This window comes from Desmodus rotundus, chromosome 2, assembly GCF_022682495.2.
Source record: "Desmodus rotundus isolate HL8 chromosome 2, HLdesRot8A.1, whole genome shotgun sequence".
NCBI classification, from domain to species: domain Eukaryota; kingdom Metazoa; phylum Chordata; class Mammalia; order Chiroptera; family Phyllostomidae; genus Desmodus; species Desmodus rotundus.
Genome location: NC_071388.1, coordinates 37,278,059 through 37,294,151, shown reverse-complemented (window position 1 = coordinate 37,294,151; position 16,093 = coordinate 37,278,059).

The window sequence follows — 16,093 nt, the reverse complement described above, 5'->3', positions numbered from 1 at the left end:
ACAAAATATGCATGCTGGCTCCTCATTATTTAAGGGTCTGGATGCCCAAGTGTCTTGATAAAAGGCGTAGATACTCATTCATGTGGCTTCTGAAGCATGACATCTTAATGGTCTCCAAGTGAAATTAAATTTAGAAATTATCAATGTCCTATATAACTCCTTTAATGAAAGGATAAATCAAAATCATATGCCTTGTATGTTTGACTCAAAACAGAGAAGAATTGACCAAGCCTAAGCCTCGAGCCCTGCGTTTTAATTTAACATGTCCAAGAACTTGCAGGATCTAAGAATGTTTCATCTGGCCCCTTGGTTCATGGTACTCACCCTAATAAATAGAGATTTTCTTATTAAAATTAATGATTCTTGTCCAAGAAAGTTTAATAGATCAGTATTCATGAATTTGTTAATTATGCATCCTCAATTTAACTACATAGAAGAATTGTATTAAGCACAATGAAAAGTGATATAATGCATCGGGCTTAGTTCAAAACACTGGTTATAAGGATGCTCAAGGAACTTAGTGTGGACCTCAACAGCATAAAAAAGATCCAGTCAGAAATGAAGGTATACTAATTGAAATAAAGAACAATTTACAGGGAAAGAACAATAGAGTGAATGAAGCCAAGAATCAAATCAGTTATTTGGAATATAAGGAAGCAGAAGACAACCAATCAGAACAACAAGAAGGAAAAAAATAAAAAAATATGAGGATAGTGTAAGCAGCTTTTGGGACAACTTCAAGTGGTCCAGCATTTGCATAATAGAGGTGCCAGAAGGAGAAGAGAATGAGCAAGAAATTGGAAATCTATTTGAAAAAGTAATGAAAGAAACATCCCCTAATTTGGTGAAGGAAATAGACATGCAAGTCCAGGAAGCATAGAGAGTCTCGAACAAGATGGATGCAAAGAGTCTGACTCCAAGACACATCATAATTAAATTATCAAAGTTTAGAGAGAATTTTAAAAGCACCAAGAGAAAAGCAGTTAGTTACCTACAGGGGGGGGGTCCCCATAAGACAGTCAGCTGATTTCTCAAAAGAAACTTTGCAGGCTAGAAGGGATTGACAAGGAATATTCAAAGTCATGAAAAGCAGGGACCTACAGCCAAGATTGCTCTACCTAGCAAAATTATCATTTAGAATCAAAGGGCAGATACAGAGCTTCCCAGACAAGAAAAATCTAAAGGAGTTCATCATCACCAAACCATTATTTTATGAAATGTTAAAGGGACTTACTTTAGAAAAAGAAGAAGATCAAAAGTATGAACAATGAAATGGCAATAAATACATATGTGTCAACAATTGAGTCTGAAAATAAACTAAGCAAACAAGAACAGAGACAGAATCACGGATATGGAGAGCGTTTTGATGGTTGCCAGTTGGGAGAGGGTGTGTGAGGGAATGGATGAAGAGGTGAGGAGATTAAGAAGTACAAGTATGTAGTTACAGAATAGCCATGGGGATGTAAAGTTGAGTATAGGAAATGGAGTAGCCGAAGAATTTATATGCATGACCCACGGACATGAACAGTGGTGTGGGGATTGCCAGAGGGAGTGGGGGATGCTGCATGGAGAGGGGTAAAGAGGGAAAAATTGGGACACTGTAATAGCGTAATCGATAAAATATAATTAAAAATAGAACACACCTTTGGAGGGGGTATGTGACATCTGTGAAAGTTTAAATTAAAAGTGTTAACTATGAACCTGTTCAACTATTACCTACAGAAAACTTTGTTTGCCACTGTAGCCCAGAAAATTCCCCCAGAACCCCTGAATCACACTGGAACCTCACAATTATACCTCCTCATGAGATGTTGTATTATATTCGAGTGAAGTCCTTTAAGTGTATTGCTTAGAGTCTAATAAACCAAACTCTTAATAACTTCTGTTTAAAGAAGAGCACTCCGAAGCTGTGAGTGCCTACAAAGTACAGATCACCGTCCTAGGTGAGCTAAAGGATGTAAAGGACCTTATAGCAAAAGCAGCTTGTGCTCAGCAATGGTACATTCTGCTTTTAATATAGAATGACTGTGTGTGCACATTCTTGTACACCTGCTCATGCTACGAGGCGATACCACACAAGGTACTTTACATTTATTTCTATTTCTTCTTTCTTTTCTCACAGCATCCTCTCTTGGCCTATTTATAGAAGGGAAAACTAGTGCTCATCCAGGTTAAAAAATGTACACAGTTGTGCGTTTGGGAATTGAACTCAGCTCTGGATGTCTTCAAAGCCCATGTTTTTTATATTATTGTATACTTCCACTGCCTTATGATGTTTCCTGTGTCTGGTTAGGAAATAAAACATATGTGCATGAAAATGTAGCCAATACAAGAAGACAGGGACCTCATTTGCAGAACCAAGGGAAGAAATGCAGAAAACCAATCTCCCAGAGGCCCAGAGTAGAGTGAGTCCCCTGACGGTATGAGGCGTGAGTCCATAAGAAAGGAATGGGCTTAGACTCTAGAGAAAAGCGTGCAGAGCCCTCTTAGGTAGTGGAGGTTGCTCAAAATGTTATAGCCAGACAGTGGCTCCTAGGAATTCTATCAATCTCACAGCTGATTATTGGTTTAGCCAGGGCAGGACCGTTGGTCACTTTTTATGGAAGCAGCAGAACCAACTGCAGGTGGATTTATTTAATGATCTGCCTGTGTAGACTGGGATATTAGGGCATGCTGCTGAAACCCACACAGATCTTTAGTTCTTGTCCGTAAAGTAATTAGGCTCTTCACAGTGCATTAAAATTTCCATTTCCTTGTATACCCTATTTCATATTGAAGAAATTGGAGTATTTAAATAATTGCTATTTCAGTATCTTGAAGTACTGCAGACGAAAGCTCACTACATGTTTTTACTCCTTGCTTTGCTCCTAAGAACAATGTAAAGGTTTGATTTAGTAAGAACTTAGTCAAGCCAAATACTTGGTGTTGAATAAATGGTAGATTTGCTTTAAAATAACAGAAGACAATAACAAAGGTTTGCTGTTTTGATTGTAGCTCTCAATGGGTGTATGTGGCACAAACTCCTCTGTGATTACTGCTCTAGGATGAACTGTAACATAGATAGTTCAAGGTGAATCTGAGCAGAGAAACTGCTTTGAATGAGATATTTTTTTCCATTTGAAATTCAGAAGCCTTTAATAGAACGTATATTTTTGATAAAATCTCCGATGCGCTAATGAGCAATGACCTAAATATTAGGTCCTTGGAAATTGACACACATGGAATTTATTTTATGAAGTACGACCTTGAGGCTCTGTATTAAAGGAGGTGGTAATCAACCATTAGACCATTAGTGTAAAAGTCATAGTATAAGGTATGAGTATTTAGCTTCTTAACTGAATTATGTAGAGTCTGGATTGTAATAGGGACTATAAAATATTAGAGTGTCCTCAGCTATACATTGTTTGCCCCACTCATCTGCCGATTAATTATTGGCTGCTGTGTGCCCTTGTTGTCTTGTGTTGTGTGGGTGCAGTATAGAATAGTGGGTAATGGATGCCGAGTAGCATGCTGACTTTGACTTTTATATGCTGTGTGATTTACATAGCCTATTTAAACCCCTTTTTTCTTATTTATTGTTTCCAGCTTCATTGAGATATTATTGACCTATAACATAGACGTGTTAAGGTGTACAACGTGATGATTTGATACACATGTATATTGTGAAATGATAACCACAAGTGAATTAGCACTTCCATTCCCTCACAAAAGTATCTTTGTGGGGGAGGATGTGGTGATAACATTTAAGATTTAATGTCTTAATGATTTTCAAGTACATAATACAGTACTGTTAATTATAGTGACCATGCTGTACATTAGATCTCCAGAAACTTATGTCTCTTATAGCTGGAAGTTTGTATCCTTTTGCCAACATTTTCCCATTTCCCCCACCACCCAGCCCTGACAACCCTTATGCTATTCTCTATTTCTCTTCGTTTGACATTTTTAGATCCACATTTAAGTGAGAACATATAGTGTCTGTATTTGTATTTTTCTGTCTGACTTATTTCAATTAGCATAGTGCTCTCAAGGTCTATCAATGTTGTTGCAAAAAGCAAGATATTCTCCTTTTTTATGGCAGAATAATATTCCATTATCTGTCTTGGCTAGTATGAATGATGTTGTAGTGTGGTGAACATGGGCGTGCATCTACTCTTCCATATCCTGATTACATTTCCTTCGGATATATGGGTTACTCAAAGTGGGATTGCTAGATCTATGGTAGTTCTATTTTTAACTTTTTGAAGAACCTCTATATTGTTTTCTATGAGGGCTACACCAATTTACATTCCCACCAACAGTGCACAAGAGTTCTCTTTTCTCCATACCCTTGTCAATACTTGTTATCTCTCATGCTTTTGATAATAACCTTCCTAACAGATGTGAAGTGATATCTCATCATGGCTTTGATTTGCATTTCCCTGATGTTGAGCATCTTTTTATGTACCTGTTGGCCATGTGTATGTATTTTTTGAAAAATGTCTCTTCAAATGCTCTGCCCATTTTAAAATCAGATTGTTTGTTTTTCTGTTATTGAGTTGTGTAAATTCTTTATATATTTTGAATATTAAACCATTATCAGATATATGAATTACAAATATTTTCTCCCATTTAGTAGATTCTCTTTTTTGTTGTTGTTAATGATTTCCTTTGCTGTGTAGAAGCTTTTTAGTTTGATGTAGTCCCACTTGCTTATTTTTGCTTTTATTGCTTGTGTTTTTGGTGTCAAATAAAAAAATCATTGCCAAGATTAATATCAAAGAGATTTTCCCCTATGTTTTCTTCTAGGAGTTTTATAGTTTTGGGTCTTACCTTTAAGTTTTTTGTTCCATTTTGAGTTTATTTTTGTGTATGGTGTAAGATAAGAGTCCAATTACATTATTTTTCATATGCAAAGCATCAGGCTCTAAATGGCCCAAAACCTGCTCTTTGGGGCTATACTTAAAACAGTTGGATATGTATAAACTTGAGTTTACCATAACAAGCTTTCAAGCTAATGGATATCAGCCTGCTGTGAAGGAGAAAACACTTGGGGGCCATTATGCAGAGGCCATTCTTGGGCCACTTCTATAACAATATTTCAATAGACCGAGAAGGATATTTTATGCTGAGGAACTCCACGTTCAAAGACCTTGAGAGATGAGAGGGTATGGCATGATCGAGACAATTTCATGTGCCTTAATATGGTTGCTGTATAAGCTCTATGGAGTAGGTGGTGATAGTGGAGGGAAGATTGAAGTAATAATCAGCACTCAAAGCTAGAGGACCTTTTTAGCTATCCTACGACATTTTCAGCTTAGTATATTGAACAAATCTCCTGTTGGCCATGCATAGGAGGTATACACAAGCACATACATAGACTTATTTTCTGCAAAACAGTGTACATATAAAATATGGTTTCATTGTGTGGAAAATTACCTTGATGCAAATGTAGCCTCTGAGTATATTACCACGCAAAGTATACAGAGGTCACAGAACAGCAGAAAGGCCCACAGACAAAATTAAGATGCTCAATCCTGGTTTATTGGCTTTTTGAGTGAATTTAAAACAAACAGTGAGAAGCAGGGGGGACCAAGGGATGTGTTAACACACAGGACAAGGTCAAAATGGGGGGGAAGTATCATTTTACCTGTATTCTGAGGTATTTGATATTTACCCTATTTTCGGACCATAAGACACACCAGACCATAAGACACACCTAGGTTTTAGAGGAGAAAAATAGGAAACCGCCCCCCACCCTGCGCCACCATCAACCCCCTGTCCCCCAGTGAGCCAGGTAAGCTACATTCAGACTAGAATACGCACCCCCATTTTCCTCCCATATTTTGGGGGGGGAGTGTGCCTTACAGTCCGAAAAATACGGTATATGCCCCCCCCTTCTCTTTCTTTCTCTGTCTGTCTCTACTTCAAAGGCTTTCCCTGCTAATGGTGTGGTTATTAAGGCACATTAATGTTAACCAAGGGGGACTCAATCAAATAGAAGGTGCACTAGGCCAATATGTGTGTTTGCCATATAGGAAACTGTACAGGCAAGTCAGCCTGGCCAGTAGCTCTAACTTGCCAATTATCCTCATGACGAACTATGGATTTTATGTGTGGTTCTGGCCAGAAAAAAATGTGGAACCAGAATAGGGGGTCATCAACCGAAAGTAATTTAGGACCATCAGTGCTCTAGAGGTTTTATGTCTAGTGTACCTTGGGTATTAGCTGCCTCTAGTCTAGGCCATCTATAATGTGCACCGTTCTATCTACTACAGTTGAGCCTGCCTCATAGTATTTACTTATCTGTGCATAACACGTTTTGTGAGCTTTATTCATCCCATCTAGTTTCTTATTTTCTGTAGCAGAGTTGAATATTATTAAATAATACTGCAAGTGACCTGCTAGTTAAAGGGGTAAAACACTCCCAAGCAGAAATGGAGCAGAGCAAATCCAGTACCCTGATTCCTACTCTCAGATCTCATGACTGAAGGTGTTTGCATCTGTTGTTGAGTTTGTTTGCCTTCTTGCCAAACTCTTTTCTCCTCCCCAGCCTTCATGATCCCATTCAGGAGAATGCTGAGGCTGGCCGAATGAATCAAAAGCTGCATAGACAGGGCTCTAGTAAAGAGGGACTCCTCCTCAAATGCTTCAAATATTTATAGCTAAAGAGGGCAGAACAACTGTGTGACTGTAAAAGTGGTGATTCTTGGTGGAGAAAATTCCTCTAGTAGAAAGAGAAGTCTCTGGAGCTCAGTTTTGGAAGTCAGTCTGCTCTTTCATTGAACAACCCTGCTGAGCCAGCTTCTTGATGAGCTCCCAAAGCCCAGGGAGAGAGCAGGGGGTGGAGGTGGAGGACGTGGGTTCCTGGGGCTGTCTGGATTTCTCTCTGTGCGGTAAGTCTATGGAAGGGAAGTTGGAGGGTGCTCAGTTATTTAATGTTAGGGAGATAAAGAACTGATGCTTCCATTCTATTCTTTTGGGCATTTAGTTTTTCTTGATTTTGATCAGTTTCAAACAATAACAGCAAATACTTGTTTCTACCATATGTCAGCCTTATTTAAACTTGCCCAGAGCATCCCTCATGCCTATCTTCCTCTCTTTTATTCTCTTCACCATTCTCTTCTTTTCTTAAGTTATTCTTCCCTTATTCCAAAGTGTTGGTCAGTAGTAACAGAGGAACAATTAGTCCATGTTGGTAGATATTTGACTCAACTTCCTCCCTCCCTCCCTTCCTTCCTTCCTTCCTTCCTTCCTTCCTTCCTTCCTTCCTTCCTTCCTTCTTCCCTTCCTTCCTTCCTTCCTTCCCTCCTTCTTCAGTTATTTCTGCCTTTCCTCTGCCTCTGTTCATATTCATCCCCAAACACTGCAAGAGATTTTAACTCTTTAAATGCTGATTTTTACATTTGGTGAGTATCTTTTAGATGGGAAAAAGGAGCCTGCTAAATTACTGTTTCATATACTATATTACTATATTACTAAATTCTGCCTTATTGTTACTAAATCTAATTGTCCAGTATTTTCCCCAGCAGTACAATATAAAAATCAATGAATGTGTTTTTCAGAAACAAATAAGAATTTTAAACAATCATTCAGCAATGCTAGATTATGAATTATAGCCAGAAGTCATCGAGACATTAAATTAAGTTACTGAATTATACTTTTTAACCTTAAAGTATATTTATAAAAAATCATAGGTCAATTTGTTTTCATTTATCATATGGATTTTGGCTATTCCTTTCCTCCATGTGGGCTGCATCTCTATTAAGAGAACTTTATCCTGTTCACAATCTCAGTTTCTTTTCCATCTTTGACAAGGAACCCAGCCACATAAAACAAAATGTAATTTTTGGAAGTTTAATGAAGATTTTTGGAGTCAATATCAGGAATACAATTCACAGTTTACATTTCATTCCTCTTTCCACATCTGCAGATGAGCTGGGCTTTGATTTATCAAGGCTGCTACTAGTAGGCATGGATCCAAACTGCTGATTAGGGCAGGGATAGCTCTATTTCTTGTTTCCTTTGTTCCAACAAGCAAGACAAGGCAAGTTCTCCTCGTATTGGTGACAGGAGTGAGGGACAAACAAGTAGAAACGTGGGATGCCTCTTAAAGCCTAGTGTCAGAACAGGCCTCTTCTGTCCACATTCCCTTGACAAAGCAAGTCATTTGGTCAAAGCCGACATCAGTGGGACAGGGTAGCATCCCTAGAAGGAACTGCAGAGTTGTGTTATAAAAGGTGAGGATAAAAGGAGGAATACAGTTTTTTAAAAAACACAATATGATCTAACTGAGAAGAATTCATCAGATTAAATCTGTGGGGGAGGAAAAATAGTTTTCCTTATACCTTTCTAAGTTCTTCTGGATGAATTAATAATCAAATTGACATGAGAGAGCTTAATGAGAGAAAATAACCACATTTATTATACATTTATATATGGGGGTTCCCTTGGAATATGAGACCAGAGGACAAATCTGCAATTAAGGCTTATATATCATCATGAGCTAAAGAGAAGGGGTAGGGGTTGGGACTTCAAAGGGTAGGGGGGAAATTCACATGGAAATTGAAAAGCAAATATTTAGTAAACAAATACTTTTTACTAAAAATATTTAGTATATATTGAAGCGGTTGGACGGCTTTTAACAATGGGACACAGAGAGGACTTGGATCAGATAGGCCTTGCTAGCTTTCTCCCTGTCTATCCCACACTAATTCATATTAAATTATAATTATTTGTGAAGCTATCTCCCTTCCTGGAGCAGGTTCTCTCTCTAAATTCCTTTAGGACGTTAGGGAGAATGTCAAAGGTTTTTCCTGAGTCTTTTGTTTCTTAAAAATAATGACATTAAAATAATTAATATTCTAAAAAGGAATATGAGGTGGGTAATGCTGTTTCCCCTCATTCTAAAGCAAAGAATTAATTTTTTAAAGATTTTTAAAAATTGATTTTAGAGAGAGGGAAAATAAGGGAGAGAGAGAGGGAGAGAGACATTGATGTGAGAGAAACATTGATGGGTTGTCATGTGTCAATCAGTTGCCTTACATATGCGCCTGCTTTGCCTCCATTGCCTCACATATGACCAAATCTGCAACCCATGACATAGGGAGATCTGTACAGATTGCTGGGCAGAGGAAGGGCCAAGTGAAGGAGGGGCCCTGGGGCCACATGGGAGAGGCTGCGTTCCCGGGAGTGGGGGAGCAGTCACTGGAGAGCTGGAAGCTGTGCAGCAGCATCATGGTGCCCCTAGCTACTGAGCTAGCGTGGTGTGAGACAGATTTCCCTAGGCTGAGATGCAGTGAGAAGGGGGTCCTGAGTGGAGTCGGTGCATGCTGGAGAGGGTGGTAGATGGAGGGAAAAGTCCTCCTACTCCCTTCTGGAACATGGCGGCAGGGGAGGTACTGACTTGACAGTCTAGCCTGGAAGAGGGACAGATTGGCTGCAAAGCTGAACCCTTCTGGAATGCGTGGACTTTGGGGCCAATACATTTAAATGGAGGGTGGGGAAGACTGTAGTTTTTCTTCTCCTTGTTCACCCTGTTGGGGGGCGGGAGTGCTCGCGGACCTGGAGGCTCTGGAAGCTGTGTGGCCAGATGACAGGCCCTGGGGCCCCCCTTCGCTACCCCCAGCACGCAAAGAGGTGGCAGCAGGAGCAGCTGGCACTCTGCGCTCTTGCTTGTCAGGTGCATGGATGCAATGGAGAGCCAATGGCTGGAGGGGAGAGGTGCAGGTTTTGGGCCAGGGGGCAGCATGCAGTGAGTAGGACACCAGTGACCTCCAGACTCCAGGGAGGAGCCTGAGGCCCAACAGAGGTGGGGAGGGAAGCCACGCGCCTGGGTGATTATGCAGTGGCCACCTGTGGTTTCCCAAAGAACATTATTTTAAATAGGAGAAGGAACTCCAGGTGCAACTTTGAAATGATCTGGCAGAGGATGGCGGGTTTTTTTCTCTGGATGTTCCAGAGGGAATGTGCTCTGAAGCAGGTGACTGACATTCTTTGAAAATTGTGTATCTTTTGAATAGAAGATTCCTTTCTTTTTTCACCAACTTCTACCTCCAGAATTTTGCCGAGAGGGTGGTGGTAAGCAGCAGAACCCTTCATTACTCTTCACCTAAGCATTTGCCCTGACCAGGAATTGAACATGTGACCTTTCAGTTTATGGGATGGTGCTCTAACCAACTGAGCCACCTTGGCCAGGGCTATAGCAAAGGCGTTCGAAATGGGTTTAGTCAAAATTCATATCCAATTTTTATATCTACTCTGTATGATGTACCCTACTGCTATCTTATAAACATTGATGGGAGTTTTAAAACTTGCCCCTGGTCATGTAAAGCCTCCTTTGTCTTGTGTGGCTTAGGTTGTCCCCACTGGTTTGGTCTCAACTGCTACCTGCATTTCTTTCTGTTATAGAAATTTATAACTTTTTAAAAAAACTAGAATTTTCTGTTCACTCCTCTCTATTTGCCTAAGGAAAGCACAACTTTCACTAGACTCATGAGAAGCCAATCAAGCCGAGGAGAAATTCTGTTTTATTTTCTTGTAGGATTTCTGATCTGAAAGTGTAAGGATGAATTCTGGTAATATTGAACACTGCCTCTTAATGTCAAATAAAATTATGTTTTGCTTCTAAAACCAATAATCCCCTGAGACCTCAGGTAGTATGAGATGTCTTTTCTTCAGTTGCATTTGACACAGCACTTACAAATATATAGGCACACACATGTTATTGTACAATATGGATAAATGACAATAGTCATATGTGTTGACTTGTGAGTAGATTGACTTTTCAAAGGGAGATTGAAAAAGCAAACATTTTTTAGCAGCGGGATCAGCAGCATTCTTGTTGTCTCAACCCAGGAAGATGCCCGACATTCAAGGAAATCATGTCTAATAATACTGTGCACAATGTAGTAATCCCCATTTTAAATGTATCACAGCCATCATCAAGTTGTTCAAAGGCCTTCATATGTTTTGATCTATACTTTATCCACAGAATGAGAGAGGCTCCAAGTCTTGAAAATTCGGCCCCGAAGAACATTACTTATTCATACACTAAATATTTTCAACAAATACTTCTTGACCATCTCCTATTTTTCCAAACCGTTGCAAAATTGAACAAAGTATCTTGGGGAATCTTAAATCTTAATGAGGGGAATTGACTAGAAAGTAAACACATATAATACGTAATTATAATGACATAATTATGCGTTATTCCATAGGTGTGAATCAAATGCTGTGAAGCAACAACCCTGGAAGATTTGTAGACGTCTTTCCGGCCTCATTTCCCAGCACTCCGTGTGTTGCCTAATAGGAGAAGATAGGAGATTCGTTATACCTGTGATCTAATGAAGTGAGGTATCTGCCGGCTGGTTCTGGGGAATTTTTTGTGGTGAGTTCTGAAGAGTAGTTTGTACCTGTTCAGAATACATGCATAAAAGGTAAGGCAATTTATTCATTCAACAAATATTTACTGTCTGACTGTTATGAGCTGAACATCATTCCCATTCTTGAAATACCTCAGTGAACAAAACAAAAATCACTGCCTCTACAGAATTTACGTGCTTGTAGGAAGACACAGACAGTAAGCAAGGAACATAAATAAGTGAGAAAGTCTGTTGGAAGGTATTCCTCAAGGAGTGCCTTTTTCATATCCATTTGGGACTGATGATTTCTCAGAGACCATGATAATTAGAATTACTTTCGATTGTCTACTTCTGTTACACTGCACTTTGAGTCAACAGGACATGGAGAATGGGTACCATGGTGCTCCAGTTACATTCAGGTCACAGATTTTATAATACTCACTTGTTTACATATCTTCTTTTCTCTAACTGTGTTACAAGCTCCTTGATGGCAGAAATTATTTCTTTTCTTTTCTTTTTTTTTTTTTTAGTTTCTGGAGCTCCTCACAATGGATACTAAGTAAATTGGTGATTTTTACAATGAGTCTTGAAGAATGAGTGGGCATAAAGGCGCAGTAAGCACAGATGGACTAGGATGTGAAGGGGTGGGAAGAAAAGAGAATATGGAGAATTTGAGAGTTAGCAGGAAATTTAGTGAAAGTTAACTTTAGTTTGAACTTTCATGATGTTCCTGTGATGTAGAAAGAGCAAATGAAGTAAGTATTTTATAAATGGAAGAAATTAAGAATGAACTAGAAAACAGGAACTTACCGTGGCAATGATTCCATGACTCAGAGTTGATCCTTCTCTCTAGGAAGAGGCCTGCTGCATGGGTCTATCCATTACTGTGCAGAATTAACCAAGTACAATACATCTGGAAACTTTGGAGGTTATGTCTTCAAAGTTATGTCTTAGGAATAGGTCTTACATGAAGGAATCTGTACCTTTAAAATCCTTGAAATAAAATCTAAGATGTTGCTTGCGACACTGTCACTCATTCTTGGGTTTGGAAAATCCTTTAAAATCCTTGAAATAAAATCTAAGACGTTGCTTCGATACTGTCACTCATTCTTGGGTTTCGTAAATCCTTTAAAACCCTTGAAATAAAATCTAAGACGTTGCTTGTGACACTGTCACTCATTCTTGGGTTTGGTAAAGTCCATCTGGAGGTGGGGTGAGGAGCCACTCTTACAGTCTTGGTGCTCTCTTGAAGCTTTGATCAAATAAATTCTCTTCTCTGGCTCTTCCATTGTTTAACTTTGTAATGGCTTACTTAGCATTAGGAGTGTTTAACTAATTTCAGGGAGAGGAAAAACACTTCCGTTTTTTTCCTGAGCTCTCTGGGGTTCTGAAGAATGGAGAGACTATAGACAGAGACCAGGACATTATTATTAAAATGAGTGAGGGTGTGGATGGATTCAAGTGGGATTGCATTTTGTTATGATAAAAAGATAATTAGTGAAACATCTGTAGCCTGGGCCATTCATGTAGAGCTGATTACACAGAGGCTGGCAGGAAGGCAACACTGTGCGTTATCCATGGTCCTAGAAGACCACTGAATGGGGACTGCCGCACTTCCGTGAGAGAAGGAAGTGAGATAACTTGCTGTGCAAGACAAAGGACACTCTTCTCTTGAATGGAAGTATTGAAAATGCAAAATGCTGGGAGTGCATGCTTTCCACTGCTGCAGTTTCAGTTTGAATACATTTGGGACTTTTCCCCAAGCACCTGCTCTCTCCTGCCTTTTCCACTGTTCTCCCCAGTGTGGGGGTGGGGGGGAAAGGCCCAAACAAAACACAGAGCACATTGATAGGAAACAATTCCAACAATCAGATTGGAATAAATGAAGGAATAGCAGAGTGAAGTCAGCTATACACATGTAACTGAACAAAAGTGGTAATTTGGAAACAGCAGGAGTGATTGAGTTTGTTAGTAGAATGAAGAGAAAGTGGAATTCATGAGGAGAATATGAAGAGCTTATTTCAACATAAATGTTTTCTTGGTGAAATGTCTTTGGGAGATAAATCAGTGATAACTCAGACATTCCTGCCCATGAGGTAAGCCGGAGGAGGGTGAAGGGCTTAATTGCATTTCCCTTAAGTGCCAACTAATATCACATAACCTTTGTTCTGTGCCATTGCAGGAGGGACATACTTGCCTTGAAAAATTACTGAAAATCACTGGGGAGTAGTGACATGCTCCACAAATCTGTCTTGGGTGTTGTTGCTTCTCTCTTCAGATACCTGCTCTGGACTTTTCTGCTGATCACTCTAGTCCACTCGCTGTGGCTGCCGTTTTCTCCACCCATTTTGTACTCCAAGAGGGCCACCCTTAACCCTGTGTTTAACAATGCTTTACCGAGGAAGAGAAGACAGCATAAGGGAATTGCATGGAGAGTGGGTGGTGAAATTCTATGAGTGCTTCTGTGAGCTGTTAGCATGTGCTAAGCCCTGTATTCATACATTGATTACTCAGTGGGAACTAACATTTTTCCAAGTGCATTATATGTAAGGTGGACAAAATACAGGATGCCTTGGCCCTGGCTGGTGTGGCTCATAGACTGAAGGGTCGTGGGTCCGAACATGCCTAGGTTGCAAGTTCATTCCCTGGTCAGTGCATGTGAGACAGGCGACTGCCTGATATTTCTCTCTCACATCGATATTTCTCTCCCTCTCTCTCTCTTCTTTCCCCTCTCTCTAAAATCAACAAGCATGTCCTTGAGTGAGGATAAAAAAAATACAGGCTTCCCTGTTCAATTTGAATTTCAGATGAAATAAAAATAATGTTTAGTAAGTATTGGACTATTATTAATTTTTTATGGAATTCAAATTTCATTGGGCATTTCATAATTTTATTTTCTAAACCTGACAACCCTAATTACAGGCATTATTATCTCATTCTCTTTAGGCTATAATAACAAAATACCCCAGACTGAGTGACTTATAAATAATATATTTTTATTTCTCATAGTTCTAGAGTCTAGGAAGCTCAAGATCAAGGTGCCAGTAGATTCTGTGCCTGGGGAAAGGCTGCTTCCTGTTTCTTCCTCTGCTTCTTGTGGTGAAAGAGGCAAGGATGCTCTGTGGGGTCTCTTTTAAGGGCACTAATTCCATTCAGAAAGGCTCTACCCTCATGACCTAATCACACCCAAAGTCCCCACCCCCTAATACACACATTGGCAGTTAGGTTTTCAACAGTCAGTTTATTTTGAGGTGGGGGACACAAACGTTTATTTCGTAGAAGTTATTTTACTCAATCATGCAACAATCCCAAGAGGTTCATTTTATAAACGAAGCATTGAGGCATGAAAGGCTGTGTAACTTGTCCAAGGTCAAACAGCTAGAAAGTGGTGAACCAGGATTTAAATCCCTTAGACGGGCCTTTAACCACAGTGCTATCTTCTGACACCCCTAGAGACAGGGATAATTATCCCCATTTATACATCGGTATCAGAGTTTGTGACGTTAAGAAAGTGGTGCCATGTCATAAAGCTAATAAGACTGGCAGAGCTGTGATTCAGGCTCTGGGACGCCTGTCTCCAGAGTCAATGCTTTTAATCTTTATCTTTAAAGATAAAACCATATAACTGGACTTTTTCAAGGTAAGGAGCCAATGAGGTTTTTCAGTTGTATATACTTTCTTTCAGGGAAATATGAGACACCGGATAATGAAAAAGAAATGCCCAGGAAGGCCTAATGCCATTTAGTATCAATAAATTATATATAGTTCTTGCCAAGGTTCCTTTTAGAGTGAGAATTTATTTCACTATTTCTAATAGTTTAAGTGTTGGTATTAGAATATTTCTGTAGCTAGAGGGTCTGAACTGTAGAGAAGGTGATTCATCTTTCAGTGTCTTACCTTATGCCCATGTTAGCTCAGGAGATTTATTAAACTCCCACAGCATAGAGACCTTCAATATAATTGCAGTGAAGGTATTTCCTAAACATTGCCCTGTCTACTTCATTTCATCCTCAGAATTAGTAATGACATGTTTTAATCCTGACAAAACATGCAAGATGATTCTTTATATTTACTCATTCTTATTGTATCTAGCCTGATTCTATTTCAACACAGTAAGTAGCTCAGGGCAAATCTAAGACACAATACAAATATGGGCTTGCCAGTAAAGAGAAGTTCTTAAATATGCAAACGAGACCATTTTAACTTTTAAGAATGTGTTCATTTGAATCAAACAAAAATATGTCAAATGGATACATTTCTAATGACAGGCATAGAAATTGTGGTCTCAGAATGAAATTCGCCTCCTCTCCCCATTATTTGAGACAATTGACCATTTGTATGAAAACCAAGTAACTATATGCTCCAGCGCCTTATGAAAGAAAGGATGCAGAGAAAGGAAAAACACACGTATGGGCCACCTGTAGATAATGATGCAGCCCGACTCTGATCTTTGAAGTGAACTGAAAATATTACCGTTACACACCTTGTGGGTGACTGGGTGATCTTTGAATCCACTTTTTGAGTTCTGTATTATAAGCTTGAGAATTATTCACTTCCAGAGATGAAAATGGCTGAGTAATTTTGAAGGGTCGCCACATAAGACCTTTCTCAGGAGGCTCATGGTGGTCTTTAGTTATACAGAACATAAGTGGATGTTCCCTACTATACGACGGATTCTTTGATGTATAACTGCAATCCTTCCCATGTTACAGATGAATAAGATGCTTACACTTATTGACTCATTCCATTCT